This window comes from Manis javanica, chromosome 16 (assembly GCF_040802235.1).
Source record: "Manis javanica isolate MJ-LG chromosome 16, MJ_LKY, whole genome shotgun sequence".
In the NCBI taxonomy this organism is placed as follows: domain Eukaryota; kingdom Metazoa; phylum Chordata; class Mammalia; order Pholidota; family Manidae; genus Manis; species Manis javanica.
Window position 1 is genome coordinate 11,808,784 of NC_133171.1, and position 17,948 is coordinate 11,826,731.

A 17,948-nucleotide genomic window follows, 5' to 3' on the forward strand; every position below is an offset into this window, starting at 1 on the left:
ATATCCTCAGGGGTGGAGAGAAGTTCATCTCCATGTCCGTGGGTAATTACCTGGGCAACCAAGGGCGTGTCTGAACCTGAGAGTTTAAGGGCTGGCTTGCTTGTTTGCTTGCTTGCTTCTTCTGGAGCAGGGGAGAGAGGGACAGCGCTGGACTGCAGTTTGTAAGCAATAAGAAAGTTTTAAACTTTATTTCTCCCTTTGACTGATTTCAGTTTTTAGAGGTATTATTTTGTCCTGGAATTTCCTCTCCCTGGACTTACATCTGGTGGCAGTTGGCAGGGTGCCTCTGAACTCGAAATCTGTCATAATGGGTGTGACCTTTGGGAGGGCTGCTCATATGGATGGTACGTAGGCCCCAGTGGATGCAGCAGGAGGGGGTGCCGCTTCACCTGTTATTATCCCCCCAGCTGTGGGGCTTCCAAGTTCGGAATGCTGACTGGGGAATTGGGCTAGGGTAAAGTACCTCTTAGGGTGGTGGGGCCTTCCCCAGAAGGGAAGGGCAGAAACACCAGAAGCTGTAGAATTAGCCCTCTGTGAGTTGGAAGACTGCTTGCAGACCTTAGGGGACTGTGTAGCGGCTGGTATTGTATGGTCTCTTTTCATAGAGATAGTGGAAAATGTTATACAGGAGAAAGAGAGGATTATTGAGAGGGTTAGTGAGGAGAGAGAGGGACTTAGGTGGGAGAGAGAGGGACTTAGGTGGGAGAGAGACATACTTCAGCATCACACTGCAGCATTTGAATGAGAAGCCCTGTGGATGTGCTCACACACCTTGCCGCCTCTCCTATGCAGTTATACTTTCAAGCCAAAGAGGAGTTATTGAAGCCAGGATATGGCCAGCAGAGCAACATCCTGCTGCCAGCCCCCACTGCATTAAGCCCTGGAGACACTGTTGAATGGACCTGTCCCTGGACATATTAACACATGGACAAGTGATGGCTGGCTCTTCGGCCACCTTGGGGGAAAGGCCTGGAAGCTGGCTTCCTGTGTATTCCTGGAATAACACTTGAATGGTCTCCAAAGGTCACAGTAGTGTATCCAAAACATCCAGGAGGTAAAAGCATCTTGTGGGGACGTTTTGTTTTATCTTTATGATGAGTGTACATACTTCCTGTAGCCCTATAAATTGACCCATGTGTAATTCTCACAGGGAGGGAGGTGAAATCTGTTATACTAGACCAGAACGAGATCCCTTTCCTGCCACTGCTTTATCACAAGATCACTCTCTTGCATGTATCCTACATGATGGACAAGATTTGCCTATGCTTGTGTCATTAAAACATGTATCTTAATGCCCTTAAGATTATTTCCTCCTACAGTCATTGTGGCCTAAATGGGTCCTCTGTCTGCAGCTGCCACATGATGATTGCTCTGAACCCTCAGCTACTGCCTCCCTATGGAATGGACCAGCTATGGACTTAATCTGAATAAGATTTTGAACCTGGTTGAATCCTCCGGCTTGAGGTTTGTCATAATTTTATTGCTATTGCTATTGTTATGTCTTTAGTCTGGTTACAATGCTCCAGTTTTCTCACCCAGGGACCACTGTGGAAGAAGGGGAACAGTAGATTGTAAGGTGAGATTTCTGGCCTGTGGGTAAAATTGTAACATTCCCAGAGCATCTAGCCTGGCTTTAGTGTACTTGCATATCGTCAGGGGTGGAAAGCAGTTCATCTCCATGTCAATGGGTAATTACCTGGGCAACCAAAGGTGTGTCTGAACCTGAGAGTTTAAGGGGAGGAGCCGGCTTATTGCTTGCTTGCTTCTTCCAGAGCAGGGGAGAGCCATTGCTGGACTGCACTTTATAAGCAATACATGGGTTTTAAACTCTATTTCTCCCTTTGACGGATTTCTGTTTTTAGAGGTATTTTGCTCCAAGATTTCCTCTCCCCACACTTACAGTGTATCAGGACGATTTTGTTCACCTGTTCAACCCTTGTCCCTTTAAGAATTTTAAAGCACCTGCTTTTCTTTGTCCCAGGGCAGCTGGCTGTGGGAACCTGTTTGCAGTCTTCATCTCTGACTTTGCTTTTCAGCTCCTCTAATCTCCAGAACACTATGCAATGTATGTCTGTGCTCCTGGGGCAGATTACTAGGGCTGGTCATTTAGCAGCCCTGTGCTTCCACTCCTTCCCTGCTCTGATTCTTTTTCTCCTGCCGGTGAGTGAGGTAGGCGGGGTGCTTGGGTTCCACCAGGTTGCAGCTTTGCACTTTACTCTTTTCCATGAGATGCTGACTTCTCCCAGATGTAGACTAGCTGGTGTACTTCTACTTCTGGTCACTGTTTTAGGAATAGTTGTATTTGCTGTACTTTCAAAATATATGTGGTTTTGGGAGGAGATTTCCACCACACTACTCATGCTGCCATCTTTTTCTCCTCTTACTGCACGCATTCTTGTAATGCATGTCCAGTAAAGTGGGTGCCTTGATCATTCTCAATCACCTGCAGCTGGCCATAGGCTGCAAAGAGCTGCTCTAGGCACCTTTTTGTGGTTTGTTGATCCTCATGACATGCAGGAAAAGCAACCAACAGTCCAGTAGCCATGTCTGCACAATTATAGCATACTGATACCCTTCTTATATGGGCAGAGGCCCAACATAATCTGTCATAACATAATGACAAGGGGTATCAACTCCTTTACTATTGTCCTATGTTGCTGCAGGACCCAGTGTAAGTCCCTCTTAGAGCACACAAGGCACTCTTTCCAGGCTCTGCTGCTGACTTCTTCATAGGTCAATGGCAACCATCCAGTTGGCATGGTACCATGTCAGTAGGCACAGGGTCAAGCCCAGATAGATTGCCCAACTGTCAGTGCAGACAACTATAGGGGAGGGCTCCTGAGTGATCAGAAGCCATACTGCCCACAATTCAGCCCACTGACTCTTCTCCCCCCACCCATCTTCCATCCATATTATCTCATTCTTAGGATGGAAAGCCATAGCCCTCCACTTCAGAGGCTGCCCATCACTGGAGCCATCTGTATACTTAGCATCTTCAGGTACAGGGGCTTTTCCATCCTGCTAAGGTCTCTTGGCTACCAGTGGTTCAAAAGCAAGTTCTTCCTGTTTTCCACTGGTATATGTCACTGGCCCCAGTAAGCATTGGAGTTCTCCACTTAATGAGCTAGCGGAGAGGGCACTATGCTGCTGTAAATATGCACCCCATTTGGCCAGTGTAGGGGTCTGTGCCATGCCACTCCATGGCCTTTGGGTCCAGTCTCTCACTGACCCCGTGATGGGATAGGTGGTTATTACCTTGGTCGAAGCTGTTCTCATGATGGGCTCTATAGCCAGCAAGGTGTGGTACACAGCAGCCCATTGTTTCTCTATCAAGTTGTACTCTGCTCCTTTCCATAGTTGTGAGCAGAATCCAATTGAGTGGCTTGCCATTCAAGCCACTCCCAAAGACCACATCCATAACCATCTTCCATTACATGAACATGTAGCTCACAGGGCCTTGATGAGTCCATTATACTCAAGGCCTGTACAGTCTTCTGTGCTGGCTTAGCAGAAGTAAAAGCAGCTATACATGTCTCATCACAGTCCCACCTGATGCCCTTTCATCCTGACCAGTATAAGGGCTTCAGAATTTATCTCAAGTGTGAGATAAACACTCTCCAGTAGCCCAAAAGACTCAAAAACTCTTTTAATACTGCCACAGTGGTAGGGATAGGGAAAGCCTGGACCTTGTCTATGACTGCTTCTGGGATAACTTTAGTTTTACCTGACCAGACAACTCCCAAGAACTTTACAGACAAACCAGGTCCCTGAACCTTGGTGCTGTTCACAGCCCATCCTTTCTCCTGTAGATGTTGCAACAGTCTAGGAACTGCCCCTTCTAAATCTGCGAGATAATTGGATGTGAGCATATCTTCAATGTAGTGGTACAGCTGTACCATTTGTGGTTTCTTCCATGTGTCAAGTCCTGGGCTATAAGTCCATGACAAATGGTGGGACTGTGGAGGTATCCCTGTGGAAGGACAGTGAATGTCCACTGCCAGCATTCCCACTTGAAGGCAAACTGTTCCTGGCTTTCCTGTGCTATGTCAGTAGAGAAGAAAGCATTAGCAAGGTCTACTACATAATGATACGTCCCTAGCTCATGTCTGAGGGTGTCCATAAGGGCTGCTATGGAGGGGACAGAGGCATGCAAAGGGGGTGTGACTTTATTTAATTCCCTGTAGTCCACAGTCACACACCAGGAGCCACCTGGCTTTTTCACTGGCCACACTGGGGAATTAAATGGACTATGAGTGGGCTTTAGGATGCCCACTTCCTCCAACTCCTTTAGAGTTTCTCCAATTTCCTTGTGCCCCCTAAGCAATTTATACTGCTTAGTATTTGTCACATGCCAAGTTACAGGAAGAGCTACAGGTAGGTGCTGCGCATGTCCCTCATAACTGCCTTTACCACACGTACCCTCAGTCTGAACTCACCTGTAGTGGTCTGTAACCACAGGCCCTGCAGGATATCTACCCCCAAAATATATTCAGGGTTGGAAGAAATGTACACAGTGTATTCCTTTGGGGTTAAATGCCCTACCCCCAATGAGATTTGGGCTTTCTTCACTCTAATTCCCTTATCCTCATAGCCATCTATCACAGCCGGGGTACTGGGAAAATGCTCAGGGTTGCTATAAAAATGGAGAAAACTCAGCTCCTGTGTCTGCCACTGTCAGGACACATTGTGCATTCACAGGGGACCAATGAATTGCTAATTCTACATGTGGCCTCTGGTCCCCATCACATCCCCCAAGGTGGGGACCTTGACCCCCACCTAGTCGAACCACAATGCCCAATCATCCTCCTGTGGGGCTGAGGGCCTAGGTGAATCCTGAGTACTGTCTCCCAGAAGTTTTGCAGGGACACAGGCCGGACATGAGACCTTGACTCCAGTTTCCATGTCCTGGACCTCAGCGGCTGGAACTGCTGCTCTGGCTTTAATTGGTGCCACCATTCTAAAAAGATCCTATTGGGCCGCCTATCAAGTTTTTCTTTCACTACCCCGGCCTTTATCAAATTAACCCACATCTGGGTTCTTGAGACCTTCAGGGTGTCTTTTGCACCTCTCCTTTAGTTGTAGCCTGTACTTCCTTCTGTGCTCTTATTGTTTCATTCTCCCCAGATCTGCTAAAGTACAAGTAGCCCCACTTATGGGTTGCTTTATGTGGGGGGCAAGAGTGGTCCCATAGGGAGATGTGGGAACTGTATGCAGCACCAGATTTCTCATTCTTACTGTGAACAACTCCTCATTGGGCCCCTGGGGGTCCATACTACAGATGAAATTTTTCATGTCTACCTCCCATAACACCTGCTGGAGCTCTGCGTACATGTTCCAGCTAGTGGGTAAGTACGGTAAATCTCCCTGATTAGGCCTAACCGCCCTGAGGGCTGCTGTCAGCCAATCCAGAAGCATCTGATCCCCTGAGGTGTGATGGGCACTTTGAAACAACTGCTGGAGGGAAAGATGAGTCATCAAGGAAGCCAGTCTACCCATTTCAGAACCAGGTATAATAATGTTTTCCACCCCCATATCCCAGAGACGCCAAAGCCATGTAGGCAGAGGTCCAACGGCTTCTGCGAAACCAGACGCTCATGTCCACAAGCTCATCCTGGGTACGGGGCAGAGCATGGAGGGCTCCACAGCCTGGGGAGGGGGCAGCTCCTCCCCCTGAGGAGCCTGTGGCTGTTGAGGGTTTTTTTCTTCTTAGATACAACGGGGTGGGCCTTTAATACAGGAGAGGGTGGTGCCTTGGGTAGTGGCCTCAGCAAAAGATTGGCCCTCGGCCCCACCCCCTTATCTTCTCCCAACATCTCCTTTACTATCTCCAGGGCTGAAGACACGGCTCTTTCCTCCCCCCACCCCCCCACGACCTCCTGCAACACGCATTCTCCAGCTGCCTCCTCCCTCACTGCTAACGCATCTTCCAGGAGTGGGACCTGTCTTCTCAAGAACTGTCTCTCTTAAGAGCATCCCACAGGTTATCACCCAGTTCCTCCAAGTGATGCCAACGTGATGTCTTCAATAACCCTTTCCACTACCTCAAGAAAGACACAACCCACAATTCCAGTTGCTACACAGCCACTCAGGGCCTCTAAGCAGTCTTCTATCTCACAGAGGGCTAATTCCACAGCTTGTGGTGTCTCCACCTTTCCCCAATTCTGGGGAACACCCCACCCCTCTAGGAGGTGCTTTATCCTAAAGCAATTCCCCACTAGGGGCTCCTCAATTGGAAGCCCCACAGATAGGGGGCTCCCATGTGAAGCTCCACTCTCCACTGCTGCAGCCCCTGGGGCCTCCCCACCATCCACAGGGTGGTTCCATGCATCTCCCCACCATCTCTAGGGGTAGCCTGCCCACCAGTCGCACCCATTAAGATAGATTTTGGGTTCAGAGGTCCTGTCGATTACCACCAAATCTAACTCCAGGGGGAAAATATTTTCCCATCCAAGGCAAAATACCTTTAAAACCGAAACCAGTCAAAGGGAGAAATAAAGAGGGAGAAACCCATTCATTTCTCACAAACAGTCGTCCACTTCTGCTCACCTGTGTGTCTCATGATCCGGCTGCAAAAAGGTACTACACCCTTCCTATGCAGTCCAGATATGCCCTGCTCCCCCTTGTAATTACCTATTGCTATGGAGATGGACCACTTCTCTCCGCCCCTTGGAAAACACCTACTGATATGGAGATGCATTAAGGTCAGGTAAGAGATTCTGGAAATACTTCAATTTAACCCACATCAGCCCAGCTTGCAAAGCCCATGGCAGGTGCTGGGGAAGCACTTGTGGTGGGCTGACTGTCCTCCTGGACAGTCCAGTTCTCAGTGCCTGCTTTTGTTCAACATCATAGCACATTACATGATTGCTCTTTTAATACACTGCTGAGCAGAGCTCAAACACATCCACTAGGTCAGGGGTTTCAAACTTTTGTTTTACTACAACCCAAGGAAAGAAATGTTTCCATCACACATATTTATAACTGAAATGAAACTTACACTCTGTGGTGCTTATGTTCTCTTTTTTGTATTATGTTGTAGTTTGCTCTGGTCTTTCTACTCTATCTGTCTAGTCTTACCTTGTTCTATTTCATATTTAAAATGCCAGAAGTAGGTCCACCACATTGATGTCACAACCCACTAATGATTGCAAAACCCTGCTCTAGGGTTCCTGACATCTTGGAGCTCTTTGTGAGAACCTGGCATTGTAAAAGTGAGTAGAACCTTGACCCAGCCCCCAGGGGGTGAGACCATCACATTAAGATAATTAACATATTTGCTCATTAGCATTTCTAAAATGAGCAAGTATTGTGCAATTGGTGGGTTTCTCTTTATTCTAGAAAAGCTACTATTAAATCCGTGGTGTATATTACAATGAATAGCATCTCAGAAATGAGCAAATGTAGTGCTATGCTTTAAGGATGATGTTGTCACACAATCAGCTATGACTGGCGTTTTCCTACTCTGAATACCCATTATGGGGCCCATGAAGCTAATTTCAGGAGAAGTAATTTGGTATGCTTCCCAGATAGCTAAACAGTCACCCATATTACTAAATTCTGTTCTTATAAAGTAAAAGCATGAATACAAAGAATGATGTGATTATGACCCCATAAAACTTTATTTATAGACACTGAAAGTTGAATCTCACATCATTTTCAATTGTCATGAAATAGTATTCTTCTTTGACTTTTTTCCAACATTTGAAAATACAAAAGCCATTCTTAGCTCATGAACTGTACAAAAATAGACTGGGAGCTAGATTTGCCTCCAGGGGCTATGGTTTACTGACCTCTGCTCCAAGTGAATAGGACTTTGGAGGATGGAAAATATTTTGTCTGCGCCATGAGCTAAGATGCTCCCCTTCAGGCCCCCGGAGAACCCTGGAGCAGAGACAAACTGAAGAGGCCATCCAAGCAATTTTCTCTTGATGTACGGGCTGACAAAGGGTCACGTGGAGAACATAAAGAGTTGTTTATAAAGAGGTTTTCCTGGGGCAAGAAATTTTAAAACAAATGTAGCTTTTTAAAAAGAGGGAGAGGTTATAAATGGAAGGGCTGGCAGGAATGTTCCTCTACTAGTGCTTGTGGGCACAAAACTCTTAGGATAAAAGGGATAAATCCACCTTTTAAAACAATCAGGCCCAGACCATTATGTGGATTTTTCTATTGAACAGCTTTCCAGGATAAACTATCACCTTGTTTCACAGTGTATTAATCCAGTCTTAGCTAAAATGGAAAATGCTTGTAATCCAATAGACAACATGCTCAATGAAGTGTTTCATTAGCCAGATCAGCCTGATCAACCCACAGTGCCCACTGAGCAGCTGCACAGACCAGACACACTACTATGTGGTCAGCTTTCCAAATACGGTGTGAAGCCCTTGAGCGCGCCTGGAGTATTTCCCCACCCTAGCATTGGGGCATAGAGCTGTGCCATTCCCTGAGGAGTTAAAGCTCAGGGTACAGGCAAAGACACACTCAGTCGCACCTGCAATCTTTCCTTTTACTTATACAATTAGCACATTCTTATTTTTAAAAATGAATCCAGAAGAGTCCAAGCTAAATGAACAAAAGACCCTGTCTTACTTCTTCCTCAACCAATTCCATCTCCCATCACTGCTGGAGGCAGCCTGGGGTATCCTATATAAACACATGCACATGTTTGAGCCATTTTATGCACTTTTTCATGTTTTTCAGTTCTCTGTTTTTCTTATTCCATGAACTTCTCCACCTACGTCAATTGGTGTGGAACCACCTCATTCTTATTTAACAGCTTCAGAGTCCTCTACAGAGTGTATCTGCTTTATATACTCAATACAGTTGAGCATCGTATCGGTAAATGTCAAGCTCTTTGCTCCAGAAGAAGCAGTGAGCAGGTTAATGGATTTTTTATTGTTTGGTTGCCATCTTCAGGTTCCTGCCTGCCACGCCTATAGACACATGAGTGTTCCACCAAAAGGCAAATTTCTAAAGGCCAATTGGGAATTCCTGCCAGCAAATGTTCTTCTGCAGAAAATTTTTTTACTTTATTGCTTCTGAAATGCATTTTAAAATAACCCCAACTGATCATGTGATGTCTGTGATATTATCTAGGAAAATTTGACTTGAGGGGCCTCCTTCAGAGTCAAAGATATTTGAATGTGTCTACAGGAACATAGCCCAGGGCATGCTCTTTATTGGAAGTCTCTAAAGAAAAAGCCAGCCAAAGAAAAAAGGAAAAGTAAGTCTGGCAACATGGTTGGCAGCACAGAAATATGTAGCTTTAACAAAAAAACTCTATTGAGGTATAATGTACATACCTGTATATAGATTGATTCTCTTGAATGCATAGTCAAATTGTTTTCAGGACATTTATAGAGCTGTGCAGTCATCAGTCCAATCTAATTTTAGGGTATTTCCATCTCCCTAAAAAGAAACTTTGTGCCCATTTGGAGTCACTTCCCATTCCCTCCCCAGGTCCAGCAACCATGTAACCATGTAACTATATAAGTATAAATAATTATGTGTGTGTGTGTGTGTGTGTGTGTGTATGCAGTCTCCATATAACTACAGACTTGCCTTTTTTTGAAACTTCATGAAATGGAATCATACACTACATGGTCTTTTGTGACTGGCTTCTTATACTCATCATAATATGTTTGTGATTCATCCAGGTCATGTGTCGGTGCTCCATTCTTTTTTATGGCTGAATAATATTCCATTGAGTAAATACAGCACAGTTTACATTTTGATTATTTCCACATTTTTGGTAATTGTGCATAATGTTGCTATGAACATTTTCATACATGTGGACATGTATTTCATTTATCTTGGGTAGGTACCTAATAATGAAATTGCTGGGTCATATAGTAAATCTATCTTTATCATTATAAAAAACTACCAAACTGTTTTCCAGATTGGCTGTACCATTTAAGGTATGTATCTTTTTTCTTAAAAAAATACTTTAGGATTGTTACTAGCTTTACCTAATAGCAGCTAAAGATTAATCATTGCAACTTGTTGGCCTATGCTGGGGGGGAAAAAGGTATTTTTTAAGTTGTTATGTACATAGCCAGTTTCATTTGAATGGTTTGTAATGATTTATAATGTTTGGGGGTCTCCATTCACCTCAGATTTGAAATGACAGCAATCACACTCAGGAGACTCTGCCTGTTCTGACCATTTCTATCAACTCTTGCGCCTGGGTAGTTAAGTGCCTCTGATAATGGCTTCTCCTTGCGTATGTGTGAAGGATGGAGATTAAGCAGAGACAAAGAAATCTAAGCATATTCACTACATAAATGCTTTAATAGTCTGAAATGCTGTGACCTTTTATTTTTTAAAGCATCTGTTTCTGCATTAGTCATGCTCTCTTCAGTAATAATTAGCAAGTGTATTTCTGTATCTCACTCAGGACATGCTGTCATGATTTTTATATTTCTAGTAAAACTTTACGCCATAACCCATCAAGCATGCCTTTGTCATTCTTACAAGTGCGCTAAGAAAGTGATGGTGGTGGCTAGGTCTTAGGAGTTACTTGGGAAGTGGTATGATCTAGTGGATTAAGAGAAAGCTGTAAACTTTTAAATTCCGAAAATACAGTGAGCATCTTCCCTAGACCAAAAACCCCTTGAACAGTTATCTGACCCACCTGCACCTGCTATTCTGGAAGTCAAGTAGGTGTCCCCACCGCAAGGACAGCCAAATCACGTTTTCCTGCCACTGTCCGGAAGACAGTCTCTGGTCAGTCTCTCCTCTATTTTTTGTTTAAAAAGTCTACTTTGATTCTATTACTTAATGAACAAGGCTGGCTGTTTTATTCCCACCACAATAGAACATTCATGGTTCCTACACATGGTGATGGAAGGTTACCCCTGTCTGTCTCTGGACATCGCAGGTCTACTTTTATAAAGTAAAGTGAAGCAGCCTCTCACCTCAACCCCGACTCACTGGCATGTTCATCACGCCGACCTTGCAGTAATGGGAAAGCAGCCATCTAAGCTCAGGGCATTTCCTCCTGGGGACTAACTCTCTAACACCTTCCCTGCGTTTCTCTCCCTTCCCTACGCCCAGCTTCATTAACTTCGCTCCATCATTCCTGACCATAGAGCTGCTCCTGGTATTAATTCAGCACAGCAGTATTCCTGCAGCAAACAAGGGGCATTTTCTAACGACGAAGATACAGCTGTGGTCAGGAAGGGACTGACAGACGTAATCCAGAGGTACCCCTCCTCCTCTCTGGAAGAAGGGATGGCTGTACTTCCTGTGTCTTCTTGTGTCTGTCTCTCTGAGAGTCCCCCGGCATCGAGGGTCACTTCCCAAACGTCCCCTCCACTGTGGCAGGTCTCTATAACCAACCCATCATGGTATAGAAACTTCGAGTGTAGCTCCTCAAATATTAGGCACCCCTCATCTGCTGGAGGAGCTAAGTCAGAAAGGATGACCCTCATCTGAGGGTCTCCCCAGTACTGGAATGATGCATGTAAATTTCTCTACTCTGAGAATAGGACAATTTAAGAAGAGAATTATACCATAGGTGGGGAAATGGTACATTTCCACGATTATCTGTAGGTGAAGAGATTAATTACTTGCTATTTTCTTCTTTATGCTTTCTTGTACTTATAAAAATAAATATGCAATATTTTTATACCAGGGAGAGAAAAGTTGTGTTTTTAAGTCTTTTACTAAGCATCTGTTTGAGGAGTCCATGAGCTAGGCATTACCCACTGGCACCTGGAACAGGGGGCATGCAGCACAGTGAACATACGGCAGTGAGTGTAGTGCAGATGCTGCTCCAAAAATGGTACGTCTGTCCCTCTGTGTGGTGATCTTTCTGTCTTAGGTTAGGATCCAATAGTTTCCCAGTGACTGAAGTTGCTAGAATCAGAATAAGCCCCTCTGAGGACAAACAGATGTCCAATATGACTGCATGATTCTGATTGGATCATCAATAGCTGAGACCTCCCAGAGACACCTTAAAAGCCAGCCCTTGAGGCATTTTCACAGGAATTTTCATTTTTACAGATGGGACCCTGCCTGGCCTTCTAAGACCTACAAGAATCAGAAACAGATGAGGAATTATGCTCTGTTCTCATACATGAGAACCGCTGACCCACTGAAATCTCACAATCTCTGGACATAAATAAATAAATAAATAAAGTCACTTGATGATTATATAGATGGTGATGTATGTAATTGTTTAAGAAAATATGAATAATATCAATACATGAACATGTCTACTAATAATAATGACAAAAAAAATCTACTGCCAGCAAATTTAAGCACGGGGAACCAAGATCTGTGTTTGAATATAAACACTGACCACCAAGGCTGGCCCAGCTCAGGGTGAGCCCTGGGAATTAAGGGATGAATGAGAGTCTCAGGCCTCCGTGAACTCTAGCTGGTGTGGAGCAGCACACAGTAGCCATGTGGTCTCCTGGGATTCTTTGTTAACACAGATGTGAACATTTACACTAAAAAGGGCAACTCTTTTTATAATCAAATTTGCTACATAATGAATCTTTCTCATTCTTCTGTGGGCTTAGTTCTTTCTTTTTCCAAAAGTTGTAATTACGAATTTCATATCATAATGCTAAATACTGAGAGAGTTCAATCTGAACAGACAATCTTTATAAGGGAAAATGCACGAAATTTAATAAGGGATGACTGTGATTTAATTAATTATTTCAGGTAAATAACAATCACAGAGTCCAATAACTTTACAGAGATTTCAATGGAAAACAATGGTATTTTAAAATTTCAGTTGTTATTTTAGAACAAGAATCAGAAAATTGAAATGTCCAAAGAAATCATCTAGATGGGAGCCAGGGATTCTATCAAAGCCTGCTTTGGCTGCAAAAGATGCAAGATCCCTGTGGAAGAACCCAAGGAGAGGGAGACATACAGAGCTTATGTCCCCGCTGAACTATGCAGGGACTATTCATTCACATACCCAAATACACACATACATACACCTATACACAGAGAAAACACAAACACACCCAGATCATTTTAAATCAATCAAAACAGCAAGGGCTCCTAGGTACCAGGAGTTCTGGGGCCTAAGGGGATGGCCCAGAACTGTTCCTGTAGTTTAACAGAGATTAGCTCTTAGAAGGTAAAAATGTGGGTACTTTCTATATAGAAAGAACACCTGGAATGAGGTGGGGTTAGTGTCCTTTCCTCGGATTCTTCCCAAATGCTGACTTCCAACTCAACTAGCCTGAATGGCTAAGACTCGACTTTACTCCTGACTCTGTTCACTGGTACGTTTATTCTCATTAGTGCACTGGATGCGCCAACCAGAGCGTAACCTCTATTCTTTGACTTAGAAGCAAGCATTCAGCACAAGGCAGAGCATGAGAGGGAGCCGCTCTTATCAATCTCTAAGAATCTCTTTGGTATTTTTCCAAGTTTAGCTTAGAATAGCACACTGAAGAGAGGCTCCCATGTGACCTAGAAACACTGGATCACCCACATCCCAGAGATTAATGATTCTGTGTTTGAACTGTGTCAGGTATATGATGCCACAACTAAACCTGGCATTGATGACCATCTCATCCCAGACCTTTCTGTGTGTTAAGAACATGAAAAGGAAAATGGCGGAATTAGAAAGAGCCTGAATCTACCTCCTCCTGCCTACATACCAAATGTACACCTACACCCAGAGCATTTCACCCTGAAGAAGAACGAAGGCCAAAGTAAGCAACATGTACATAATGAGGGACAGAAAGATTAAATGTAATAAAAACACAAACAAAACAGCAGGAGAGACAGACACACTGTAACCATGGGAAGCTCATCTTCAGCACAGTGACCAGCAGAGGGGTTGGGGACGAGTATCACCGAGACAGCCAGGTCCGGACTCCCTGGCTGAGATGCAGGAAAAAAAAAAAGCCTTGCAGTTTAAAATGTAACTAGACCAGAAGTGAAGGAACCTAAGTTTTAGAACTAAATATCAACCACTTGGCAAGGAAACCACTGGAGGCAATCTGGGATCAGAGGAGTCAGCCAGCACCACTGTTTGCTTGCCTGCACTTCTTGGTGTGGCGGAGAACAGGATCTGGGTGCAATCCAGCAGTCCCACTTTGTTGCCTGTTGTTATCCACCAGCCCAGCCCCCATAAGCAGAACTGGAAAGCTCCCGGGCTCACAGGGAGGGTGCATGAATCTGTAGGCTGGTGTCCCCAGGGCAACCCCCCAGAGCACTGAGGAAACACGAGTGCTGGGCCTGACCCCTGGTCATGAGATATGGTGGGCAGTGATGTGAGAATTCCTTAGAGCAGCACAGAGTGCCCAAGGTCTCAGGAGAACATTCATGCACCGTGCCTGGTATCGGACACCAGCAGGGTCCATGGGCTCCAATGTGGGAATTCCTGGGCGCAGGGGAGCAGCCCAGAGCACACAGGAGCAGAGGGGAATGTACACGGAGCCTGACTCCGATCCAGAGGGACCCAGTGGGCATCTGATGCAGGAATTTCCTCCAGCACTCCAAAGCAGCCCAGGGCATGCCCAGGGATATGCGTGAGGAGGCACGGGAGACTCAGATGGCATCAATCCGGGAGTTACCAGGAGTGAACTTTCCACCAGCACAGAACTCACAGCTGTCCACCCAGGAGCCCCTCTAAAGAGCCCCCAAGGCTGCAGTCCTAGGACCATACCCTGGAAGCCCCAGCACCAGGAAAAGCCTATCTCACACTTATTCAGCCTCCAACTTGCCAAAACCATGAGGCACACACAGTCTACACAGGGAACTCTCCTACACAAGGCCAGTCTTTCAAGACTGAGAGACTAAGCCCTTTCAACTAATTCATAGACCAAGCACCGAAAGTTATATAAAATGACGAGATAGAAGAATGCTCCAAACAACAGAATGAGAAAAAGACTCCAGAGAACAAAACTAAATGAAACGGAGTTAACCGATCTACCTGATAAAGAGCTTAAAGCAGTGGTTATAAAGATACACACTGGTCTTGAGAAAACAATAGAAAAAACGTCAAGGCAGACCTCAATGAAGAGACAAAGTCTAAAAAAGAAGCAGAGATGAAGAATTCAATAGATGAAATAAAAAATACACTAGAGTGAATAAACAGAAAACTAGAGGATACAGAAGAAAGGATCAGTGACTTAGAGTAATGGAAGGGACTCAGGCTGAACAGCAGAAGGAAAAGAATGAAATAAATGAGGATAGAGTAAGATAGGTCTGGGGCATCATATGTTCCAACATCCTCAATACGGGAGTGCTTATAATGGGTACTCCCTATAAAGAAGAAGAAGAGAGAGAAAGGAGTAGGAAATGTATTTGAAGAGATAATAGATGAAAACTTTCCTAACCTGGGGAAGGAAACAGTCTACCAGGTCCAGGGAGCACAGAGAGCTCATGCAACCAACATGAACCCAAGGAGGTCCACACCAAGACACATCATAATCAAAATGTCAAAGATCAAAGACAAATACTCTAAAAGGCAGCAAGAGAAAAGTAACAAATTATGCATAAGGAAAGCCCCATAAGGTGAGGATGTGGAGTAAATCACAAATTCTACATAAAGTATCTGAATCAGAAATTAAGCCCATGGTTTCTGATCACCACAGGAAACGTAGGCCACATGGCTCAGGCCACATTACACAGCAGCGGCCAAGCAGAACTGGAAACCAGTCTGATGTCTTGATGAAATTCTCATGACAGCTGTAATTGTTATCATTATTGCTTTGTCCTCTCTACTATATTCCCTTTTTAAAGAAATAAATGTAGTTTTATAGAAAATCCTCTGTATCTTTCCAAATGCAGCCCAGTGATTTGGGGAGAGGGTGATTTAAGTTCAAAAGAACAGCCATCAATACTTCTGCTTGATCTTGCTACCCAGAGGTCTGGGCTAGCGTGGTCTACGTGTTTGCATTCTCACCCTGTACATTGAGCTTATTCCTCATATTCCCCCCTCTTTAGCGATATGATCTTTCTCCCATCAAAATGTCTGGAAACTTCTTTTCCCAAGTGACATTGGTCTGGCTCAGGAATCTCGACATTCCATTCAAATGAAAGAGCATGTTGAAAACTAGCTTCAGAGAGACAGTCAGGGGTACATACACACTGTGTCATCAGCTGACACTCTGGTATCTATGTAGCTCAGCAGTGACAAACCATCAAGGGGTGGGGTGGGGGTGGGGGGAATGCTCCAAGATGCTCAGTCCTGAGAAATCATATCCGGACCCTCTGGAAGATGAGGACAAAACGTCTACACTGGCACATGCCTGATGACTGGACTTGCAGAGCACCCGTGCCTCTTTTATTTCAGAGTTAGTGAGAAAGCGGAGAGCCTGACTTCACACATTGAAGTCTGTACTGGCTAAGGAACTGGAGAGGAGGGTGCACTTTAGGTTTCCTCAGCACGGCCCATCAGAAGTGTCCTCAGCAAATCGGCACTGCTCTCAGACAGTGCTCACCACAGGCCCCAAGGAGGCACACGTGAGGCAGGCTCGGGGCTCAGAGATAGGCTCCCAGAGGAGAGCAGCGTCCTCCGGCCTGGAGGCAGACCCCTCCAGTGCTGCTTGTCCCTCAGGTGAAGGGACACCTTTGAAGTCCTGGAGCTCAGCTATGTGGAGGCTCAGGAAGGTGCTGGCTCAGGCTTTGCCCTCAGTTCCTTAAGCTTAGGGACAGTTTGCATGCTGACAAGATGCTGGTGCTCCTTTTTCTCAATTTGTCAGGTTTTCATTCCAAAATACAATTCTTTGCTAAAATTCTTGGCCCAAAAATGTCAGAGATGATCATTACTATTCTTCCCAAATTCAAATGAAAATAAACTACAGTACCTTTATTTCTCTGGCTCTTTAGAACTGCCAGAGGATGCAGGACAGATCGCCTTCAGTGCTGGGCTCCCTGCGAGGAATTCCCTGGGTGATTGCAGGCTGCAGTCTTCCCCAAACTGGAATCCAGCTGGCCCTTATCTTTATGAACAGAAACAACCCCATGGGGTCTGGGGAGTGACCTGTGTTATGGGTGGATCACCTCCTCTTTGTTCCACTGTTACATACTCTTCCCAGAAGAGATAAATGGTTGTTGTGGCCACCTTGCCTATGAGGCTGGTTTTCTCAGCAAGCCCCGTGCAGGTCACTTGCCGGGCTTATCCAACTATGGACAATTGCCTTTGCCTCACATGCTGAGAGTCCATTCAGTTGTGGCAGGTGAAGTATAGAGTTTTCCCTCAGACGCTCCATGGCAGCCCTCACAGAAACAAATGGCAGGTGCCACCTTCTCAGGAGGCCCAGCAAAGCTACTTGCCCTCTCCCATCGAGGCCACAATGCACAAAGGGCTTTCCTACTACATGCTCTCGAGGCTAAATACTGTTCTCTTTTTCTTCAGATTCACACTGAAACCCCTTCTATAAGGGTCCTCAGCCTAGCCAGATATTTGAAACAGGGTTCAAACCTGGCTTTTCTATTATCCCATTGGCCATTGTTTAATCAGAGCTGACAGCACCACCTGTCAGAAAGACTTTAGGGTTATAGTTAGGTGGAAAACTGAAGAGAGTGAGACAGAAATGGATTTTGAACCCCAGGAGACAAAGAGGACTCTGCTACAATCACTTCAAGTACACTTTTCTGCTGACGCGGTGACCCTCATTCTGAGCTTCCAACACAGGCAGACCCAGGACAGGAATCTCTTTAGCAGGAGGTGAAAGACATAAAGACCAAAAGGCTTTTAGTGTAGCCTGAGGTTTTCACAGCTGGCCATTTAAATGAAGAAGAGCCTGATGACTTGTCACTGAAATAGCGAGTCAAAGAACAATTTTTGTAGGAACCTAGTGACAAAAAGATTCTAAAGAGCATACCAGACACTGTGGCAGGTAAAGAGTAGGCATTCAGCTACTGCCCCAGGCGGTGTGCTCCCTTATCCCCACAAAGCTCCCAAGAAACCTCTAGGTGGGGTTCACCAAGAGCCAAAAGAGAAACCCCAACCTTGGAATTCCAGCTGC

General features: G+C 45.2%; 2 long non-coding RNA genes across 3 annotated transcripts in view; one reads left to right on the forward strand and one right to left on the reverse strand.

Annotated features, from left to right (window-relative positions):
* Window positions 1-17,948, reverse strand: part of LOC108387463 (uncharacterized) — an 81,325-nt gene that overhangs the window by 40,222 nt on the left and 23,155 nt on the right. The gene's annotated exons all lie outside the window — the stretch shown is intronic.
* LOC140846807 (uncharacterized) lies at window positions 128-12,158 on the forward strand. Its single transcript, XR_012126242.1, has 3 exons — window positions 128-161; window positions 1,353-1,464; window positions 12,004-12,158. It is a non-coding gene; the product is annotated as an uncharacterized lncRNA (long non-coding RNA).